Genomic DNA, 22,911 nt, shown 5'->3' with positions numbered 1-22,911 from the left:
AGGGTACAAATTGCCCGGGAAATTATCACCCCCTTTGGTGAGAAGTCATTTTTTCCTGGTCAATTATTACCTTTGATGGAGAAATGTATAGTGTAATTCTACAGAGTTTAGCAAGAGGGTACTATTTCCCCAGGATATTATTACCCTTTTTCCTGTGAAGCCATTTTTGCTGGTGAATTATTACCCTCTTTAGGAGAAATTTACTTTGAGGTTAGAGCGAGTTTACCTATAGGGTACAATTTCAGGGGAAATTATTACCCTCATTAGTGAGAAGTAATTTTCTCCTGGTCAAATATTACTTTTCTTAGGAGAAATTTACTGTCAGGTTCAAGCGAGTTTCGCTATAGGGTTCAAACTGCCCGGCAAATTATTACACCCTTTTGTGAGAAGTATTTTTTTCTTGATCAATTATTACCCTCTTTATGAGAAATTTATTGTGTAGTTCAAGGAGTTTAGCTGTAGGGTACAATTTGCCCGTGATATTATTACCCTCTTTCGTGAGAAGTAATTTTTTCCTGGTCAATTATTACCCTTCTTGGGAGAAATGTATAGTGTAATTCTATATAGTTTAGCAAGAGAGTACAATTTGCCCGGGATAGTATTACCCTCTTTCGTGAGAACTAATTTTTTCCTGGTCAATTATTACCCTTTTTAGGAAAAAATTATTGTGTAGTTAAAGCGAGTTTAGTATAGAGTACATTTTGTTCGGGATATTATTACCCTCTTTCGTGAGAATTCATCTTTTCCTGGTGAATTATTAGCTTTCTTGGGAGAAATGTATAGCGTATTTCTATAGATTCTAGCAGAGGGTACTATTTGCCCGGGATATTATTAAAGTTTTTCTTGTGAAGTAATTTTTTCTGGTCAATTATTACCACCTTTAGGAGAAACTTACTTTGTAGTTAGAGCGAGTTTACCTATAGGGTACAATTTCAGGGGAAATTATTACCCTCTTTCGTGAGAAGTCATTTTTTCCTGGTCAATTATTACCATCTTTAGGAGAAATTTATTGTGTAGTTAAAGCGAGTTTAGCTATAGGGTACAATTTGCCCGGGATATTATTAAACTTCTTCCTGTGAAGTCATTTTTTCTGGTCAATTTTTACCACGTTTACGAGAAATTTACTGCTTAGTTCAAGCGAGTTTAATTATAGGGTACATTTTGCCCGGGATATTATTACCCTCTTTCGTGAGAAGTCATTTCTTCCTGGTCAATTATTATCCTCCTTATGAGAAATGTAAAGTGTAATTCTAAAGAGTTTAGCAAGAGGGTAATATTTGCTCGTTATATTATTAATATTACCCTTTTTCTTGTGAAGTCATTTTTTTCCGGTCAATTATTAACTACTTTAAAAGAAATTTACTGTGTAGTTCATGCGAGTTTAGCTATAGGGTGCAAATAGCTCGGAAAATTATTAAGCTTTTTTATGAGAATTCATTATTTTCTGGTCATTAATTACCTTTCTTAGGAGAAATTTATTGTTAAGTTCAAGAGAGTTTAGCTATAGGGTACAATTTGCCCGATAAATTATTACCCTCTTTCGTGAGAAGTCATTTTTTCCTGGTGAATTATTACCCTTCTTGGGAGAAATGTATAGTGTAATTCTTTACAGTTTAGCAAGAGGGTACAATTTGCCCGGGATATTATTACTCTCTTACGTGAGAAGTCATTTTTTCCTGGTCAATTATTAGCTTTCTTGGGAGAAAAGTATAGTGTAATTCTATAGAGTTTAGCAGGATGGTACTATTTACCTGGGATATTATTAAAGTTTTTCATGTGAAGTCATTTTTTTCTGGTCAATTATTACCACCTTTAGGAGACATTTACTGTTTAGTGCAAGCGAGTGTAGTTATAGGGTACAATTTGCCCGGGAAATTATTACCCTCTTCCGTGAGAAGTCATTTTTTCCTGGTCAATTATTTCCCTTCTTGGGAGAAATGTATAGTGTAATTCTATATAGTTTAGCAAGAGTGACAATTTGCACGGGATATTATTGCCCTCTTTCGTGGGAAGTCATTTTTTCCTGGTCAATTATTACTCTTTTTAGGAGAAATTTATTGTGTAGTTAAAGCGAGTTTAGCTTTAGGGTACAATTTGCCCGGGATATTATTACTTTCTTTCGTGAGAATTCAACTTTTCATGGTCAATTATTAGCTTTCTTGGTAGAAATGTATAGTGTAATTCTATAGAGTTTAGCAGGAGGGTACTATTTGCCCCGGATATTATTAAAATTTTTCCTGTGAAGTCATTTTTTTTCTGAAATATTACCCCGTTTAGGAGAAATTTACTGTGTAGTTCAAGTAAGCTTAATTATAAGGTACATTTTGCCCGGGATATTATTACCCTCTTTCGTGAGTAGTCATTTTTTCCTGGTCAATTATTACCCTTCTTAGGAGAAATTTTCTGGGTAGTTCAAACGAACTTAGCTATAGTGTACATTTTGCGCGGGAAATTATTACCCTCTTTCGTGAGAAGTCATTTCTTCCTGGTCAATTATTACCCTTCTTAACAGAAATGTATAGTGTAATTCTAAAGAGCTTAGCAAGAGGGTACTATTTGCTCGTTATATTATTACCCTTTTTCGTGAGAAGTCATTTTTTCCTGGTCAATTATTACCCTTCTTGGGAGAAATGTATTGTGTAATTCTAAAGTGTTTAGCAAGAGGGTACTATTTGCTCGTTATATTATTACCCTTTTTCTTGTGAAGTCATTTTTTTCCGGTCAATTATTAACTTCTTTAAAAGAAATTTACTGTGTAGTTCATGCGAGTTTAGTTATAGGGTACAATTTGACCGGGAAATTATTACTCTCTTTCGTGAGAAGTCATTTTTTCCTGGTCAATTATTACCCTTCTTGGGAGAAATGTATAAAGTAATTCTATATAGTTTAGCAAGTGGGTACAATTTGCCCGGGATATTATTACCCTCTTTCGTGAGAAGTCATTTTTTCCTATCCAATTATTACCCTTTTTAGGAAAAATTTATTGTGTAGTTAAAGCGAGTTTAGCTATAGGGTACAATTTGCCCGGGATACTATTACCCTCTTTCGTGAGATTTCATCTTTTTCTGGTCAATTATTAGTTTCTTGGTAGAAATGTATAGTGTAATTCTAGAGAGTTTAAAAAAAAGTACTATTTGTTCGGGATATTATTAAAGATTTTCTTGTGAAATCATTTTTTTCTGGTCATTTATTACACTTTTTAGGAGAAATTTACTGTGTACTTCAAGCGAGTTTCATTGTAGGGTACATTTTGCCCGGGACATTATTACCCTCTTTCGTGAGAAATCATTTCTTGCTGTGCAATTATTACCCTTCTTAGGAGAAATGTATAGTTTAATTCTAAAGAGTTTAGCAAGAGGGTACTACTTGCTCGTTGTATTATTACCTTTTTTCTTGTGAAGTCATTATTTTCCAGTCAATTATTAACTTTAAAAGAAATTTACTATGTAGTTCATGCGAGTTTAGCTATAGGGTGCAAATAGCTCGGGAAATTATTAAAATTTTTCGTGAGAATTCATTATTTCCTGGTCAATAATTACCCTTCTTATAAAAAATTTATTGTCAAGTTCAAGTGAGTTTAGTTATAGGGTACAATTTGCCCGGGAAATTTTTACCCTCTTTCGTGAGAAGTAATTTTTTCCTGGTCAATTATTACCCTCTTTAGAAGTATATTGTGTAGTTCAGGCGAATTTAGCTATAGGGTACAATTTGCCCGGGATATTATTACCATCTTTCGTGAGTTGTCATTCTTTCCTGGCCAATTATTACCCTTCTTTGGAAAAATTTATTGTCAAGTTCACGTGAGTTTGGCTATAGGGTACAATTTGCCCGGGAAATATTTACCCTCTTTCGTCAGAAGTCATTTTTTCCTGGTCAATTATTACCCTCTTTAAGATAAATGTACTGCGTAGTTAAATCTAGTTTAGATATAGAGTACAATTTGCCCGGGAAACTATTACCCTCTTTCAAGAGAAGTCATTTTTTCCTGGTGAATTATTACCCTTTTTATGGGAAATTTACTGTGAAGTTCAGGCGAGTTATGCTATAGTGTACAATTTGCCCGGGATATTATTACCCTTTTTCTTGAGAAGTCATTTTTTCCTGGTAAATTATTACCTTTTTTAGGAGAAATTTACTGTGTAATTCAAGCAAGTATACTTATAGGGTACAATTTGCCCGGGAAATTATTACAATCTTTAGTGGAAGTCATTTTATCCTGGTAAATTATTACCCTCTTTAGGAGAAATTTACTGTCAAGTTCACGCGAGTTTAGCTATAGAGAATAAATTGCCCGAGAAATTATTACCCTCTTCCATGATAAATCATTTTTTCCTGGCCAATTATTACCCTTGTTAGGAGAAATGTATAGTGTAATTCTATAGAGTTTAGCAAGGGGGTACGTTTTGCCCGGTATATTATTACCCTTTTTCCTGTGAAGTCATTTTTTCCTGGTGAATTATTACCGTCTTTAGGAGAAATTTACTGTGTAGTTCAAACGAGTTTATTATAGGGTACAATTTGCCTGGGAAATTATTACCCTCTTTAGCGAGAAATCATTTCCTCCTGGTCAATTATTACTCTTCTTTGGAGAAATTTACCGTGTGGTTCAAGCGAGTTTACCTATAGGGTTAAAATTGCCCTGAAAATTATTTCCCCCTTTTTGTGAGAAGTCTTTTTTCCTGATCATTTATTACCTTTATTAGGAGAAATTTACAGTGAAGTTAAAGCGAGTTAAACTATAGGGTACAATTTGCCCGGGAAACTATTACCCTCTTTCGTGAGAAGACATTTTCTCCTTGTCAAATATTACTTTTCTTAGGTGTAATATACTGTCAAGTTCAAGCGAGTTTAGCTATATATTACAAATTGCCCGGAAAATTCTTACCCCCTTTTGTGAGCACGAGGGTGCAATTTGCCCGGGATATTATTACCCTCTTTCGTGAGAAGTCATTTTCTCCTTGTCAATTATTACTTTTCTTATGAGTAATATACTGTCAAGTTCAAGCGAGTTTAGCTATAGGTTACAAATTGCCCGGAAAATTCTTACCCCCTTTTGTGAGCACGAGGGTACTTTTTGCCCGGGATATTATTAAAGTCTTTCTTGTGAAGTCATTTTTCTGGTCAATTATTAACACCTTTGCGAGAAATTTACTGTGTAGTGCAAGCGAGTTTAGTTATACGGTACAATTTGCCCGGGATATTATTACCCTCTTTCGTGAGAAGTCATTTTTTCCTGGTCAATTATTACCCTTGTTAGGAGTAATGTATACTGTAACTCTATAGAGTTTAGTATTATGTTACAATTTGCCCGGGATATAATTACCCTCTTTCGTGAGAGTAATTTTTTTTTGTTAATTATTACTCTTCTTAAGAGAAATTTACTGTGATGTTCAAGCGAATTTAGCTGTAGGGTACATTCTGCGCTGGAAATTATTACCGTCTTTCGTGTGAAGTCATTTTTCCTGGTCAATTCTTGGCCTTCTTAAGAGAAATGTATAGTGTAATTCTTCATTTTTTCCTGGTCAATTATTACCTTCTTTAGGAGAAATTTACTGTGCAGTTCTAGCGAGTTTAGCTATAGATTACAATTTGCCTGCGAAATTTTTTCCCTCGTTCGTGAGAAGTCATTTTTTCCTGGTCAATTATTCCTCTCCTTAGGAGACATTTACTGTCAAGTTCAAGCGAGTTTAGCGTACATTTTCCCCTTTATATTATTACCCCCTTTCGTGAGAAGTAATTTTTTCCTGGTCAATTATTACCCTTGTTATGAGAAATGTATAGTGTAATTCTATAGAGTTTAGCAAGACGGTACTATTTCCACAGTATATTATTACCCTTTTTCCTGTAAAGTAATTTTTGCCTGGTGAACTTTTACCCTCTATAGGAAAAATTTACTTTGTAGTTCAAGCGAGTTTACCTATAGGGCACAATTTCAGGGGAAATTATTACCCTGTTCAGTAAGAAGTCATTTTCTACTGGTCAATTATTACTTTTGTTAGGAGAAATTTACTGTCAGGTTCAAGCAAGTTTAGCAATAGGTACAAACTGCCCGGCAAATTATTACACCCTTTTGTTAGAAGTATTTTTTTCCTGATCAATTACTACTCTTTTTAAGAGAAATTTATTGTGTAGCAAAACCGAGTTTAGCTATAGGGTATAATTTGCCCGGGATATTATTACCCTCTTTCGTGAGAATTCATCTTTTCTTGGTCAATTATTAGGTTTCGTGGGAGAAATGTATAGTGTAATTTTATAGAGTTTAGCAGGGGGGTACTATTTGCCCGGGATATTATTCAAGTTTTTCTTGTGAATTCATTTTTTTCTGGTTAATTATTACCATCTTTAGGAGAAATTTACTGTGTAGTTCAAGCGAGTTTAGTTACAGGGTAATTTTTGCCCGGGAAAATATTAACCTCTTTCGTCAGAAGTCATTTTTTCCTGGTCATTTATTACCCTCTTTAGTTGAAATTTACTGTGTTGTTCAAGCGAGTTTAGCTATAGGGTACAATTTGCCCGGAATATTATTACCGTTTTTCCTGTGAAGTCATTTTTTCCTGGACGATTATTACCCTCTTTAAAATAAATTTACTATGTAGTTAAATCGAGTTTAGATATAGAGTACAATTTGCCCGGGAAATTATTACCCTCTTTCGTGAAAAGTCATTTTTTCCTGGTCAATTATTACACTCTTTAGGATAAATTTACTGTATAGTTAAATCGAGTTTAGCCATAGAGTACAATTTGCCCGAGAAACTATTACCCTCTTTCAAGAGAAGTCATTTTTTCCTGGTGAATAATTATCCTTTTTATGAGAAATTTACTGTGAAGCTCAGGCGAGTTTTGCTATAGGGTACAATTTGCCCGGGATATTATTACCCTTTTTCTTGTGAACTCATTATTACCCCTGGTCAATTATTACCCTCTTTAGGACAAATTTACTGCTTAATTCAAGCAAGTATACTTATAGGGTAAAATTTGCCCTGGAAATTATTACCCTCCTTAGTGGAAGTCATTTTATCCTGGTCAATTATTACCCTCTTTAGGAGAAATTTACTGTGTAGTTCAAGAGAGTTTAGCTTTAGGGTACAATTTGCCCGGGATATTATTACCCTCCTTCGTGAGAATTCAACTTTTCATGGTAAATTATTATCCTACTTAGGAGAAATGTATAGTGTAATTCTAAAGAGTTTAGGAAGAGGGTACTATTTGCTCGTTATATTATTACCCTTTTGCTTGTGAAGTCATTTTTTCCCGGTCAATTATTAACTTCTTTAAAAGAAATTTACTGTGTAGTTTATGCGAGTTTAGTTATAGGGTACAATTTGCCCGCGAAATTATTACTCCCTTTCGTGAGAAGTCATTTTTTCCTGGTCAATTATTACCCTTCTTGGGAGAAATGTATAGTGTAATTCTATATAGTTTAGCAAGTGGGTACAATTTGCCCGGGATAGTATTACCCACTTTCGTGAGAAGTCATTTTTTCCTGTCCAGTTATTACCCTTTTTAGGAAAAAAAAATTGTGTAGTTAAAGCGAGTTTAGGTATAGGGTACAATTTGCCCGGGAAATTTTTACCCTCTTTCGTGAGATTTCTTCTTTTTCTGGTCAATTATTAGCTTTCTTGGGAGAAATGTATAGTGTAATTCTATAAAGTTTACAAAAAAGTACTATTTGTTCGGGATATTATTAAAGATTTTCTTGTGAAATCATTTTTTTCTGGTCAATTATCACCCTTTTTAGGAGAAATTTACTGTGTAGTTCAAGCGAGATTCATTATAGGGTACATTTTGCCCGGGACATTATTACCCTCTTTCGTTAGAAATCATTTCTTGCTGGTCAATTATTACCCTTCTTAGGAGAAATGTATAGTGTAATTCTAAAGAGTTTAGCAAGAGGGTACTACTTGCTCGTTATATTATTACCCTTTTTCTTGTGAAGTCATTTTTTTCCGGTCAATTATTAACTTCTTTAAAATAAATTTACTGTGTAGTTCATGCGAGTTTGGCTATAGGGTGCAAATAGCTCGGGAAATTATTACCATTTTTCGTGAGAATTCATTATTTCCTGGTCAATAATTATCCTTCTTAGGAAAAATTTATTGTCAAGTTCAAGTGAGTTTAGTTATAGGGTACAATTTGCCCGGGAAATTTTTACCCTCTTTCGTGAGAGGTCATTTTTTTCTGGTCATATATTACCCTCTTTAGAAGTATATTGTGTAGTTCAGGCGAGTTTAGCTATAAGGTACAATTTGCCCGGGATATTATTACCCTCTTTCAAGAGAAGTCATTTTTTCCTGGTGAATTATTACCCTTTTTATGAGAAATTTACTGTGAAGTTCAGGCGAGTTATGCTATAGGGTACAGTTTGCCCGGGATATTATTACCCTTTTTCTTGTGAAGTCATTTTTTCCTGGTCAATTATTACCCTCTTTAGAAGAAATTTACTGTGTAATTCAAGCAAATATACTTATAGGGTACAATTTGTCCGGGAAATTATTACGATCTTTAGTGGAAGTCATTTTATCCTGGTCAATTATTACCCTCTTTAGGAGAAATGTACTGTCAAGTTCACGCGAGTTTAGCTACAGGGAATAAATTGCCCGAGAAATTATTACCCTCTTCCATGATAAATCATTTTTTCCTGGTCAATTATTACCCTCTTCGGAGAAATTTACTTTGTAGTTCAAGCGAGTTTAGCTATAGCGTACAAATTGCCCGGGAAATTACCTTTTTCGTGTGAACTCATTTTTTCCTGTTCAATTATTACCCTTCTTAGGAGAAATTTTTTGTCAAGTTCAAGTGATTTTAGCTATAGAGTACAATTTGCCCGTGATATTATTACCCCCTTTCATGAGAAGTAATTTTTCCCGGGTCAATTATTACCTTTCTTACGAGAGATGTATAGTGTAATTCTATATAGTTTAGCAAGAGGGTACAATTTGCCGGGATATTATTACCCTCTTTCGTGAGAAGTCATTTTTTCCTGGCCAATTATTACCCTTGTTAGGAGATATGTATAGTGTAATTCTATAGAGTTTAGCAAGGGTGTACTTTTTGCCCGGTATATTATTACCCTTTTTCCTGTGAAGTCATTTTTTCCTGTTGAATTATTACCCTCTTTAGGAGAAATTTACTGTGTAGTTCAAGCGGGTTTAGCAATAGGGTACAAATTGCCCGGGATATTATTACCCTCTTTCGTTAGAAGTTATATTTTCCTGGTCAATTATTCCTCCCTTTAGGAGACATTTACTGTCAAGTTCAAGCGAGTTTATCTATAGGGTATAATTTGCCCGGGAAATAATTACCCCCTTTCGTGAGAAGTTATTTTTTCCTGGTCAATTATTACCCTTGTTAGGAGAAATTTACAGTGAAGTTAAAGCGAGTTAAACTATAGGGTAAATTTGCCCGGGAAACTATTACCCTCTTTCGTGAGAAGTCATTTTCTCCTTGTCAATTATTACTTTTCTTAGGAGTAATTTACTGTGTAGTTCAAGCGAGTTTACCTATAGAGTACAATTTGTCCGGTATATTATTACCGTCTTTCGTGAGAATTCATCTTTTTCCTGTTCCATTATTACCTTTCTTAGGAGAAATGTATAGTGTAATTCTATAGAGTTTAGAAGGAGGGTACTATTTGCCCGGGATATTATTACCTTCTTTCGTGAGAAGTCATTTTTTCCTGGTTAATTATTACTCTTCTTAGGAGAAATTTACTGTGAAGTTCAAGCGAATTTAGCTGTAGGGTACAATTTCAGGGGAAATTATTACCCTGTTCAGTAAGAAGTCATTTTCTCCTGGTCAATTATTACTTTTGTTAGGAGAAATTTCTGTCAGGTTCAAGCGAGTTTAGCAATAGGAACAAACTGCCCGGCAAATTATTACACCCTTTTGTGAGAAGTAATTTTTTCCTGATCAATTATTACTCTTTTTAGGAGAAATTTATTGTGTAGTTAAAGCGAGTTTAGCTTCAGGGTACAATTTGCCCGTGATATTATTACCCTCTTTCGTGAGAAGTAATTTTTTCCTGGTCAATTATTACCCTTCTTAGGAGAAATGTATAGCGTAATTCTGTAGATTCTAGCAGAGGGTACTATTTGCCCGGGATATTGTTAAAGTTTTTCTTGTGAAGTCATTTTTTCTGGTCAATTATTACCACCTTTAGGAGAAATTTACTTTGTAGTTAGAGCGAGTTTACCTATAGGGTACAATTTCAGGGGAAATTATTACCCTCTTTCGTCAGAAGTCATTTTTTCCTGGTCAAATATTACCCTTTTTAGGAGAAATTTACTGTGTAGTTCAAACGAGTTTAATTATAGGGTACATTTTGCCCGGAACATTATCACCCTCTTTCGTGAGAAATGATTTCTTCCTGGTCAATTATTATCCTACTTAGGAGAAATGTATAGTGTAATTCTAAAGAGTTTAGCAAGAGGGTACTATTTGCTCGTTATATTATTACTCTTTTTTTGTAAAGTCATTTTTTCCCGGCCAATTATTAACTTCTTTAAAAGAAATTTACTGTGTAGTTCATGCGACTTTAGTTATAGGGTACAATTTGCCCGGGAAATTATTACTCTCTTTCGTGAGAAGTCATTTTTTCCTGGTCAATTATTACCCTTCTTGGGAGAAATGTATAGTGTAATTCTATATAGTTTAGAAAGAGGGTACAATTTGCCCGGGATATTATTACCCTCTTTCGTGAGAAGTCATTTTTTCCTGGCCAATTATTACCCTTTTTAGGGAAAATTTATTGTGTAGTTAAAGCGAGTTTAGCTATAGGGTACAATTTGCCCGGGATATTATTACCCTCTTTCGTGAGATTTCACCTTTTTCTGGTCACTTATTAGCTTTCATGGCAGAAATGTATAGTGTAATTCAATAGAGTTTACAAAAAAGTACTATTTGCCCGGGATATTATTAAAGATTATCTTGTGAATTCATTTTTTCTTTTCAATTATTACCCTTTTTAGGAGAAATTTACTGTGTAGTTCAAGCGAGTTTAAATATAGGGTACATTTTGCCCGGGACATTATTACCCTCTTTCGTGAGAAATAATTTCTTGCTGGTCAATTATTACCCTTCTTAGGAGAAATGTATAGTTTAATTCTAAAGAGTTTAGCAAGAGAGGACTATTTGCTCGTTATATTATTACCCTTTTTCTTGTGAAGTCATTTTTTTCCTGTCAATTATTAACTTCTTAAAAAGAAATTTACTATGTAGTTCATGCGAGTTTAGCTATAGGGTGCTAAAAGCTAGGGAAATTATTACCATTTTTCGTGAGAATTCATTATACCTGGTCAATAATTACCCTTCTTAGGAAAAATTTATTGTCAATTTCAAGTGAATTTAGCTATAGGGTATAATTTGCCCGGGAAATTTTTACCCTCTTTCGTGAGAAGTCATTTTTTCCCGGTCAATTATTACCCTCTTTAAAAGTATATTGTGTAGTTCAGGCTAGTTTAGCTATAGGGTACAATTTGCCCGGGATATTATTACCCTCTTTCGTCAGATGTCATTCTTTCCTGGCCAATTATTACCCTTTTTAGGAGAAATTTACTGTGTAGTTCAAGCGAGTTTAATTATAGGGTACATTTTGCCCGGGACATTATTACCCTCTTTCGTGAGAAATGATTTCTTCCTGGTCAATTATTACCCTTCTTAGGAGAAATGTATAGTGTAATTCTAAAGATCTTAGCAACAGGGTACTATTTGCTCGTTATATTATTACCCTTTTTCTTGTGAAGTCATTTTTTTCCGGTCAATTATTGACTTCTTTAAAAGAAATTTACTGTGTAGTTCACGCGAGTTTAGCTATAGGGTGCAAATAGCTCGGGAAATTATTACCATTTTTCGTGAGAATTCATTATTTCCTTGCCAATAATTACCCTTCTTAGGAAAAATTTATTGTCAAGTTCAAATGAGTTTAGCTATAGGGTACAATTTGCCCGGGAAATTTTTACCCTCTTTCGTGAGAAGTCATTTTTTCCTGGTCAATTATTACCCTCTTTAGGAGAAGTATATTGTGTAGTTCAGGCGAGTTTAGCTATAGGGTACAATTTGCCCGGGATATTATTACCCTTTTTCCTGTGAAGTCATTTTTTCCTGGACAATTATTACCCTCTTTAAGATAAATTTACTGTGTAGTTAAATCGAGTTTAGATATAGAGTATAATTAACCCGGGAAATTTTTACCCTCTTTTGTGAAAAGTCATTTTTTCCTTGCCAATTATTACACTCTTTAGGATAAATTTACTGTGTAGTTAAATCGAGTTTAGCCATAGAGTACAATTTGCCGGAGAAACTATTACCCTCTTTCAAGAGAAGTCATTTTTTCCTGGTCAATTATTACCCTTGTTAGGAGAAATGTATAGTGTAATTGTAAAGAGTTTACCAAGAGGGTACTATTTCCCCAGGATATTATTACCCTTTTCCCTGTGAAGTCATTTTTGCTTGGTGAATTATTACCCTCTTTAGGAGAAATTTACTTTGAGGTTAGAGCGAGTTTAGAAGAAATTTACAGTATAGTTCAAGCGAGTTTAGCTGTAGGGTACAATTTGCCCGGGATATTATTACCCTCTTTCGTGAGAATTCATTTTTTCCTGGTCAATTATTACCCTTCTCGGGAGAAATATATAGTGTAATTCTATAGAGTTTAGCACGAGGGTACTTATTTCTCGGAATATTATTACCCTTTTTCTTGTGAAGTCATTTTTTCCTGGTCAATTATTATCTTCTTTAGGACAAATACTGTGCAATTCAAGCTAGTTTAGCTATAGGGTACAATTTGCCCGCGAAATTATTTCCCTCTTTCGTGAGAAGTCATATTTCTTGGTCAATTATTACAATCCATAAAAGAAATTTACTGTGTAATTCAAACGAGTTTAGCTATAGGGTACAAATTGCCCGGGAAATTATCACCCCCTTTGGTGAAAAGTCATTTTTTCCTGGTCAATTATTACCATTTTTAGGAGACATTTACTGTCAAGTTCAAGCGAGTTTAGCTATAGGGTATAATTTGCCCTGGAAATTAATACCCTCGTCCGTGAGAAGTCATTTTTTCGTGGTCAATTATTACCCTCTTTAGAATAAATTTACTGTGTAGTTCAAGCGAGTTTAGCTATAGCGTATATTTTGCCCCATATATTGTTACCCCTTTTCGTCAGAAGTCATTTTTTCCTGGTTAATTATTACCTTTGATGGAGAAATGTATAGTGTAATTCTATAGAGTTTAGCAAGGGGGTAGTATTTCCCCAGGATATTATTACCTTTTTTCCTGTGAAGCCATTTTTGCCTGGTGAATTATTACCCTCTTTAGGAGAAATTTACTTTGAGGTTAGAGCGAGTTTACCTATAGGGTACAATTTCAGGGGAAATTATTACCCTCTTTAGTGAGAAGTAATTTTCTCCTGGTCAATTATTACTTTTCTTAGGAGAAATTTACTGTCAGTTTCAAGCGAGATTAGCTATAGGGTAAAAACTGCCCGGCAAATTATTACACCCTTTTGTGAGAAGTATTTTTTTCCTGATCAATTATTACCATTTTTAGGAGAAATTTATTGTGTAGTTAAAGCGAGTTTAGCTGTAGGGTACAATTTGCCCGTGATATTATTAGCCTCTTTCGTGAGAAGTAATTTTTTCCTGGTCAATTACTACCCTTCTTGGGAGAAATGTATAGTGTAATTCTATATAGTTTAGCAAGAGAGTACAATTTGCCCGGGACATTATTACCCTCTTTCGTGAGAAGTAATTTTTTCCTGGTCAATTATTACCCTTTTTAAGAAAAAATTATTGTGTAGTTAAAGCGAGTTTAGCTATAGAGTACATTTTGCCCGGGATATTATTACCCTCTTTCGTGAGTATTCATCTTTTCCTGGTGAATTATTAGCTTTCTTGGGAGAAATGTATAGCGTAATTCTATAGATTCTAGCAGAGGGTACTATTTGCCCAGGATATTATTAAAGTTTTTCTTGTGAAGTCATTTTTTCTGGTCAATTATTACCACCTTTAGGAGAAACTTACTTTGTAGTTAGAGCGAGTTTACCTATAGGGTACAATTTCAGGGAAAATTATTACCCTCTTTCGTGAGAAGTCATTTTTTCCTGGTCAATTATTACCATTTTTAGGAGAAATTTATTGTGTAGTTAAAGCGAGTTTAGCTATAGGGTACAATTTGCCCGGGATATTATTACCCTCTTTCGTGAGAAATCATTTTTTCCTGGTCAATTATTACCCTTTTTAGGAGAAATGTTCCGGGTAGTTCAAGCGAACTTAGCTATAGGGTACATTTTGCGCGGTAAATTTTTACCCTCTTTCGTGACAAGTCATTTCTTCCTGGTCAATTATTATCCTTCTTATGAGAAATGTAAAGTGTAATTCTAAAGAGTTAAGCAAGAGGGTAATATTTGGTCGTTATATTACTACCCTTTTTCTTGTGAAGTCATTTTTTTCCGGTCAATTATTAACTTCTTTAAAAGAAATTTACTGTGTAGTTCATGCGAGTTTAGCTATAGGGTGCAAATAGCTCGGGAAATTATTAACCTTTTTTATGAGAATTCATTATTTTCTGGTCAATAATTACACTTCTTAGGAGAAATTTATTGTTAAGTTCAAGTGAGTTTAGCTATAGGGTACAATTTGCCCGTTAAATTATTACCCTCTTTCGTGAGAAGTCATTTTTTCCTGGTCAATTATTACCCTTCTTGGGAGAAATGTATAGTGTAATTCTTTACAGTTTAGCAAGAGGGTACAATTTGCCCGGGATATTATTACTCTCTTACGTGAGAAGTCATTTATTCCTGGTCAATTATTACCCTTTTTAGGAAAAATTTATTTGTAGTTAAAGCGAGTTTAGCTATAGGGTAGAATTTGCCCGGGATATTATTACCCTCTTTCGTGAGAATTCATCTTTTCCTGATCAATTATTAGCTTTCTTGGGAGAAAGGTATAGTGTAATTCTATAGAGTTTAGCAGGATGGTACTATTTACCTGGGATATTATTAAAGTTTTTCATGTGAAGTCATTTTTTTCTGGTCAATTATTACCAGCTTTAGGAGACATTTACTGTTTAGTGCAAGCGAGTGTAGTTATAGGGTACAATTTGCCCGGGAAATTATTACCCTCTTTCGTGAGAAGTCATCTTTTCCTGGTCAATTATTTCCCTTCTTGGGAGAAATGTATAGTGTAATTCTATATAGTTTAGCAAGAGTGACAATTTGCCCGGGATATTATTACCCTCTTTCGTCAGAAGTCATTTTTTCCTGGTCAATTATTACTCTTTTTAGGAGAAATTTATTGTGTAGTTAAAGCGAGTTTAGCTTTAGGGTACAATTTAGCCGGGATATTATTACCCTCTTTCGTGAGAATTCATTTCTTCCTGGTCAATTATTACCCTTCTCGGGAGAAATATATAGTGTAATTCTATAGAGTTTAGCACGAGGGTACTTATTTCTCGGAATATTATTACACTTTCTCTTGTGAAGTCATTTTTTCCTGGTCAATTATTATCTTCTTTAGGACAAATACTGTGCAATTCAAGCTAGTTTAGCTATAGGGTACAATTTGCCCGCGAAATTATTTCCCTCTTTCGTGAGAAGTCATTTTTCCTGGTGAATTATTACAATCCATAAAAGAAATTTACTGTGTAATTCAAACGAGTTTAGCTAAAGGGTACAAATTGCCCGGGAAATTATCACCCCCTTTGGTGAGAAGTCATTTTTTCCTGGTCAATTATTACCTTTGATGGAGAAATGTATAGTGTAATTCTACAGAGTTTAGCAAGAGGGTACTATTTCCCCAGGATATTATTACCCTTTTTCCTGTGAAGCCATTTTTGCTGGTGAATTATTACCCTCTTTAGGAGAAATTTACTTTGAGGTTAGAGCGAGTTTACCTATAGGGTACAATTTCAGGGGAAATTATTACCCTCATTAGTGAGAAGTAATTTTCTCCTGGTCAAATATTACTTTTCTTAGGAGAAATTTACTGTCAGGTTCAAGCGAGTTTCGCTATAGGGTTCAAACTGCCCGGCAAATTATTACACCCTTTTGTGAGAAGTATTTTTTTCTTGATCAATTATTACCCTTTTTATTAGAAATTTATTGTGTAGTTCAAGGAGTTTAGCTGTAGGGTACAATTTGCCCGTGATATTATTACCCTCTTTCGTGAGAAGTAATTTTTTCCTGGTCAATTATTACCCTTCTTGGGAGAAATGTATAGTGTAATTCTATATAGTTTAGCAAGAGAGTACAATTTGCCCGGGATAGTATTACCCTCTTTCGTGAGAACTAATTTTTTCCTGGTCAATTATTACCCTTTTTAGGAAAAAATTATTGTGTAGTTAAAGCGAGTTTAGTATAGAGTACATTTTGTTCGGGATATTATTACCCTCTTTCGTGAGAATTCATCTTTTCCTGGTGAATTATTAGCTTTCTTGGGAGAAATGTATAGCGTATTTCTATAGATTCTAGCAGAGGGTACTATTTGCCCGGGATATTATTAAAGTTTTTCTTGTGAAGTAATTTTTTCTGGTCAATTATTACCACCTTTAGGAGAAACTTACTTTGTAGTTAGAGCGAGTTTACCTATAGGGTACAATTTCAGGGGAAATTATTACCCTCTTTCGTGAGAAGTCATTTTTTCCTGGTCAATTATTACCATCTTTAGGAGAAATTTATTGTGTAGTTAAAGCGAGTTTAGCTATAGGGTACAATTTGCCCGGGATATTATTAAACTTCTTCCTGTGAAGTCATTTTTTCTGGTCAATTTTTACCACGTTTACGAGAAATTTACTGCTTAGTTCAAGCGAGTTTAATTATAGGGTACATTTTGCCCGGGATATTATTACCCTCTTTCGTGAGAAGTCATTTCTTCCTGGTCAATTATTATCCTTCTTATGAGAAATGTAAAGTGTAATTCTAAAGAGTTTAGCAAGAGGGTAATATTTGCTCGTTATATTATTAATATTACCCTTTTTCTTGTGAAGTCATTTTTTTTCCGGTCAATTATTAACTACTTTAAAAGAAATTTACTGTGTAGTTCATGCGAGTTTAGCTATAGGGTGCAAATAGCTCGGAAAATTATTAAGCTTTTTTATGAGAATTCATTATTTTCTGGTCATTAATTACCTTTCTTAGGAGAAATTTATTGTTAAGTTCAAGAGAGTTTAGCTATAGGGTACAATTTGCCCGATAAATTATTACCCTCTTTCGTGAGAAGTCATTTTTTCCTGGTGAATTATTACCCTTCTTGGGAGAAATGTATAGTGTAATTCTTTACAGTTTAGCAAGAGGGTACAATTTGCCCGGGATATTATTACTCTCTTACGTGAGAAGTCATTTTTTCCTGGTCAATTATTAGCTTTCTTGGGAGAAAGGTATAGTGTAATTCTATAGAGTTTAGCAGGATGGTACTATTTACCTGGGATATTATTAAAGTTTTTCATGTGAAGTCATTTTTTTCTGGTCAATTATTACCACCTTTAGGAGACATTTACTGTTTAGTGCAAGCGAGTGTAGTTATAGGGTACAATTTGCCCGGGAAATTATTACCCTCTTCCGTGAGAAGTCATTTTTTCCTGGTCAATTATTTCCCTTCTTGGGAGAAATGTATAGTGTAATTCTATATAGTTTAGCAAGAGTGACAATTTGCACGGGATATTATTGCCCTCTTTCGTGGGAAGTCATTTTTTCCTGGTCAATTATTACTCTTTTTAGGAGAAATTTATTGTGTAGTTAAAGCGAGTTTAGCTTTAGGGTACAATTTGCCTGGGATATTATTACTTTCTTTCGTGAGAATTCAACTTTTCATGGTCAATTATTAGCTTTCTTGGTAGAAATGTATAGTGTAATTCTATAGAGTTTAGCAGGAGGGTACTATTTGCCCCGGATATTATTAAAATTTTTCCTGTGAAGTCATTTATTTTCTGAAATATTACCCCGTTTAGGAGAAATTTACTGTGTAGTTCAAGTAAGCTTAATTATAAGGTACATTTTGCCCGGGATATTATTACCCTCTTTCGTGAGTAGTCATTTTTTCCTGGTCAATTATTACCCTTCTTAGGAGAAATTTTCTGGGTAGTTCAAACGAACTTAGCTATAGTGTACATTTTGCGCGGGAAATTATTACCCTCTTTCGTGAGAAGTCATTTCTTCCTGGTCAATTATTACCCTTCTTAACAGAAATGTATAGTGTAATTCTAAAGAGCTTAGCAAGAGGGTACTATTTGCTCGTTATATTATTACCCTTTTTCGTGAGAAGTCATTTTTTCCTGGTCAATTATTACCCTTCTTGGGAGAAATGTATTGTGTAATTCTAAAGTGTTTAGCAAGAGGGTACTATTTGCTCGTTATATTATTACCCTTTTTCTTGTGAAGTCATTTTTTTCCGGTCAATTATTAACTTCTTTAAAAGAAATTTACTGTGTAGTTCATGCGAGTTTAGTTATAGGGTACAATTTGACCGGGAAATTATTACTCTCTTTCGTGAGAAGTCATTTTTTCCTGGTCAATTATTACCCTTCTTGGGAGAAATGTATAAAGTAATTCTATATAGTTTAGCAAGTGGGTACAATTTGCCCGGGATATTATTACCCTCTTTCGTGAGAAGTCATTTTTTCCTATCCAATTATTACCCTTTTTAGGAAAAATTTATTGTGTAGTTAAAGCGAGTTTAGCTATAGGGTACAATTTGCCCGGGATATTATTACCCTCTTTCGTGAGATTTCATCTTTTTCTGGTCAATTATTAGTTTCTTGGTAGAAATGTATAGTGTAATTCTAGAGAGTTTAAAAAAAAGTACTATTTGTTCGGGATATTATTAAAGATTTTCTTGTGAAATCATTTTTTTCTGGTCATTTATTACACTTTTTAGGAGAAATTTACTGTGTACTTCAAGCGAGTTTCATTGTAGGGTACATTTTGCCCGGGACATTATTACCCTCTTTCGTGAGAAATCATTTCTTGCTGTGCAATTATTACCCTTCTTAGGAGAAATGTATAGTTTAATTCTAAAGAGTTTAGCAAGAGGGTACTACTTGCTCGTTGTATTATTACCTTTTTTCTTGTGAAGTCATTATTTTCCAGTCAATTATTAAATTTAAAAGAAATTTACTATGTAGTTCATGCGAGTTTAGCTATAGGGTGCAAATAGCTCGGGAAATTATTAAAATTTTTCGTGAGAATTCATTATTTCCTGGTCAATAATTACCCTTCTTATAAAAAATTTATTGTCAAGTTCAAGTGAGTTTAGTTATAGGGTACAATTTGCCCGGGAAATTTTTACCCTCTTTCGTGAGAAGTAATTTTTTCCTGGTCAATTATTACCCTCTTTAGAAGTATATTGTGTAGTTCAGGCGAATTTAGCTATAGGGTACAATTTGCCCGGGATATTATTACTATCTTTCGTGAGTTGTCATTCTTTCCTGGCCAATTATTACCCTTCTTTGGAAAAATTTATTGTCAAGTTCACGTGAGTTTGGCTATAGGGTACAATTTGCCCGGGAAATATTTACCCTCTTTCGTCAGAAGTCATTTTTTCCTGGTCAATTATTACCCTCTTTAAGATAAATGTACTGCGTAGTTAAATCTAGTTTAGATATAGAGTACAATTTGCCCGGGAAACTATTACCCTCTTTCAAGAGAAGTCATTTTTTCCTGGTGAATTATTACCCTTTTTATGGGAAATTTACTGTGAAGTTCAGGCGAGTTACGCTATAGTGTACAATTTGCCCGGGATATTATTACCCTTTTTCTTGAGAAGTCATTTTTTCCTGGTAAATTATTACCTGTTTTAGGAGAAATTTACTGTGTAATTCAAGCAAGTATACTTATAGGGTACAATTTGCCCGGGAAATTATTACAATCTTTAGTGGAAGTCATTTTATCCTGGTAAATTATTACCCTCTTTAGGAGAAATTTACTGTCAAGTTCACGCGAGTTTAGCTATAGAGAATAAATTGCCCGAGAAATTATTACCCTCTTCCATGATAAATCATTTTTTCCTGGCCAATTATTACCCTTGTTAGGAGAAATGTATAGTGTAATTCTATAGAGTTTAGCAAGGGGGTACGTTTTGCCCGGTATATTATTACCCTTTTTCCTGTGAAGTCATTTTTTCCTGGTGAATTATTACCGTCTTTAGGAGAAATTTACTGTGTAGTTCAAACGAGTTTATTATAGGGTACAATTTGCCTGGGAAATTATTACCCTCTTTAGCGAGAAGTCATTTCCTCCTGGTCAATTATTACTCTTCTTTGGAGAAATTTACCGTGTGGTTCAAGCGAGTTTACCTATAGGGTTAAAATTGCCCTGAAAATTATTTCCCCCTTTTTGTGAGAAGTCTTTTTTCCTGATCATTTATTACCTTTATTAGGAGAAATTTACAGTGAAGTTAAAGCGAGTTAAACTATAGGGTACAATTTGCCCGGGAAACTATTACCCTCTTTCGTGAGAAGACATTTTCTCCTTGTCAAATATTACTTTTCTTAGGTGTAATATACTGTCAAGTTCAAGCGAGTTTAGCTATATGTTACAAATTGCCCGGAAAATTCTTACCCCCTTTTGTGAGCACGAGGGTGCAATTTGCCCGGGATATTATTACCCTCTTTCGTGAGAAGTCATTTTCTCCTTGTCAATTATTACTTTTCTTAGGAGTAATATACTGTCAAGTTCAAGCGAGTTTAGCTATAGGTTACAAATTGCCCGGAAAATTCTTACCCCCTTTTGTGAGCACGAGGGTACTTTTTGCCCGGGATATTATTAAAGTCTTTCTTGTGAAGTCATTTTTCTGGTCAATTATTAACACCTTTGCGAGAAATTTACTGTGTAGTGCAAGCGAGTTTAGTTATACGGTACAATTTGCCCGGGATATTATTACCCTCTTTCGTGAGAAGTCATTTTTTCCTGGTCAATTATTACCCTTGTTAGGAGTAATGTATACTGTAACTCTATAGAGTTTAGTATTATGTTACAATTTGCCCGGGATATAATTACCCTCTTTCGTGAGAGTAATTTTTTTTTGTTAATTATTACTCTTCTTAAGAGAAATTTACTGTGAAGTTCAAGCGAATTTAGCTGTAGGGTACATTCTGCGCTGGAAATTATTACCGTCTTTCGTGTGAAGTCATTTTTCCTGGTCAATTCTTGGCCTTCTTAAGAGAAATGTATAGTGTAATTCTTCATTTTTTCCTGGTCAATTATTACCTTCTTTAGGAGAAATTTACTGTGCAGTTCTAGCGAGTTTAGCTATAGATTACAATTTGCCTGCGAAATTTTTTCCCTCGTTCGTGAGAAGTCATTTTTTCCTGGTCAATTATTCCTCTCCTTAGGAGACATTTACTGTCAAGTTCAAGCGAGTTTAGCGTACATTTTCCCCTTTATATTATTACCCCCTTTCGTGAGAAGTAATTTTTTCCTGGTCAATTATTACCCTTGTTATGAGAAATGTATAGTGTAATTCTATAGAGTTTAGCAAGACGGTACTATTTCCACAGTATATTATTACCCTTTTTCCTGTAAAGTAATTTTTGCCTGGTGAACTTTTACCCTCTATAGGAGAAATTTACTTTGTAGTTCAAGCGAGTTTACCTATAGGGCACAATTTCAGGGGAAATTATTACCCTGTTCAGTAAGAAGTCATTTTCTACTGGTCAATTATTACTTTTGTTAGGAGAAATTTACTGTCAGGTTCAAGCAAGTTTAGCAATAGGTACAAACTGCCCGGCAAATTATTACACCCTTTTGTTAGAAGTATTTTTTTCCTGATCAATTACTACTCTTTTTAAGAGAAATTTATTGTGTAGCAAAACCGAGTTTAGCTATAGGGTATAATTTGCCCGGGATATTATTACCCTCTTTCGTGAGAATTCATCTTTTCTTGGTCAATTATTAGGTTTCGTGGGAGAAATGTATAGTGTAATTTTATAGAGTTTAGCAGGGGGGTACTATTTGCCCGGGATATTATTCAAGTTTTTCTTGTGAATTCATTTTTTTCTGGTTAATTATTACCATCTTTAGGAGAAATTTACTGTGTAGTTCAAGCGAGTTTAGTTACAGGGTAATTTTTGCCCGGGAAAATATTAACCTCTTTCGTCAGAAGTCATTTTTTCCTGGTCATTTATTACCCTCTTTAGTTGAAATTTACTGTGTTGTTCAAGCGAGTTTAGCTATAGGGTACAATTTGCCCGGAATATTATTACCGTTTTTCCTGTGAAGTCATTTTTTCCTGGACGATTATTACCCTCTTTAAAATAAATTTACTATGTAGTTAAATCGAGTTTAGATATAGAGTACAATTTGCCCGGGAAATTATTACCCTCTTTCGTGAAAAGTCATTTTTTCCTGGTCAATTATTACACTCTTTAGGATAAATTTACTGTATAGTTAAATCGAGTTTAGCCATAGAGTACAATTTGCCCGAGAAACTATTACCCTCTTTCAAGAGAAGTCATTTTTTCCTGGTGAATAATTATCCTTTTTATGAGAAATTTACTGTGAAGCTCAGGCGAGTTTTGCTATAGGGTACAATTTGCCCGGGATATTATTACCCTTTTTCTTGTGAACTCATTACTTCCTGGTCAATTATTACCCTCTTTAGGACAAATTTACTGCTTAATTCAAGCAAGTATACTTATAGGGTAAAATTTGCCCTGGAAATTATTACCCTCCTTAGTGGAAGTCATTTTATCCTGGTCAATTATTACCCTCTTTAGGAGAAATTTACTGTGTAGTTCAAGAGAGTTTAGCTTTAGGGTACAATTTGCCCGGGATATTATTACCCTCCTTCGTGAGAATTCAACTTTTCATGGTAAATTATTATCCTACTTAGGAGAAATGTATAGTGCAATTCTAAAGAGTTTAGGAAGAGGGTACTATTTGCTCGTTATATTATTACCCTTTTGCTTGTGAAGTCATTTTTTCC

This window comes from Thermobia domestica, chromosome 4 (assembly GCF_964235325.1).
Source record: "Thermobia domestica chromosome 4, izTheDome1.hap1.1, whole genome shotgun sequence".
In the NCBI taxonomy this organism is placed as follows: domain Eukaryota; kingdom Metazoa; phylum Arthropoda; class Insecta; order Zygentoma; family Lepismatidae; genus Thermobia; species Thermobia domestica.
This window is presented reverse-complemented; position numbering follows the sequence as displayed.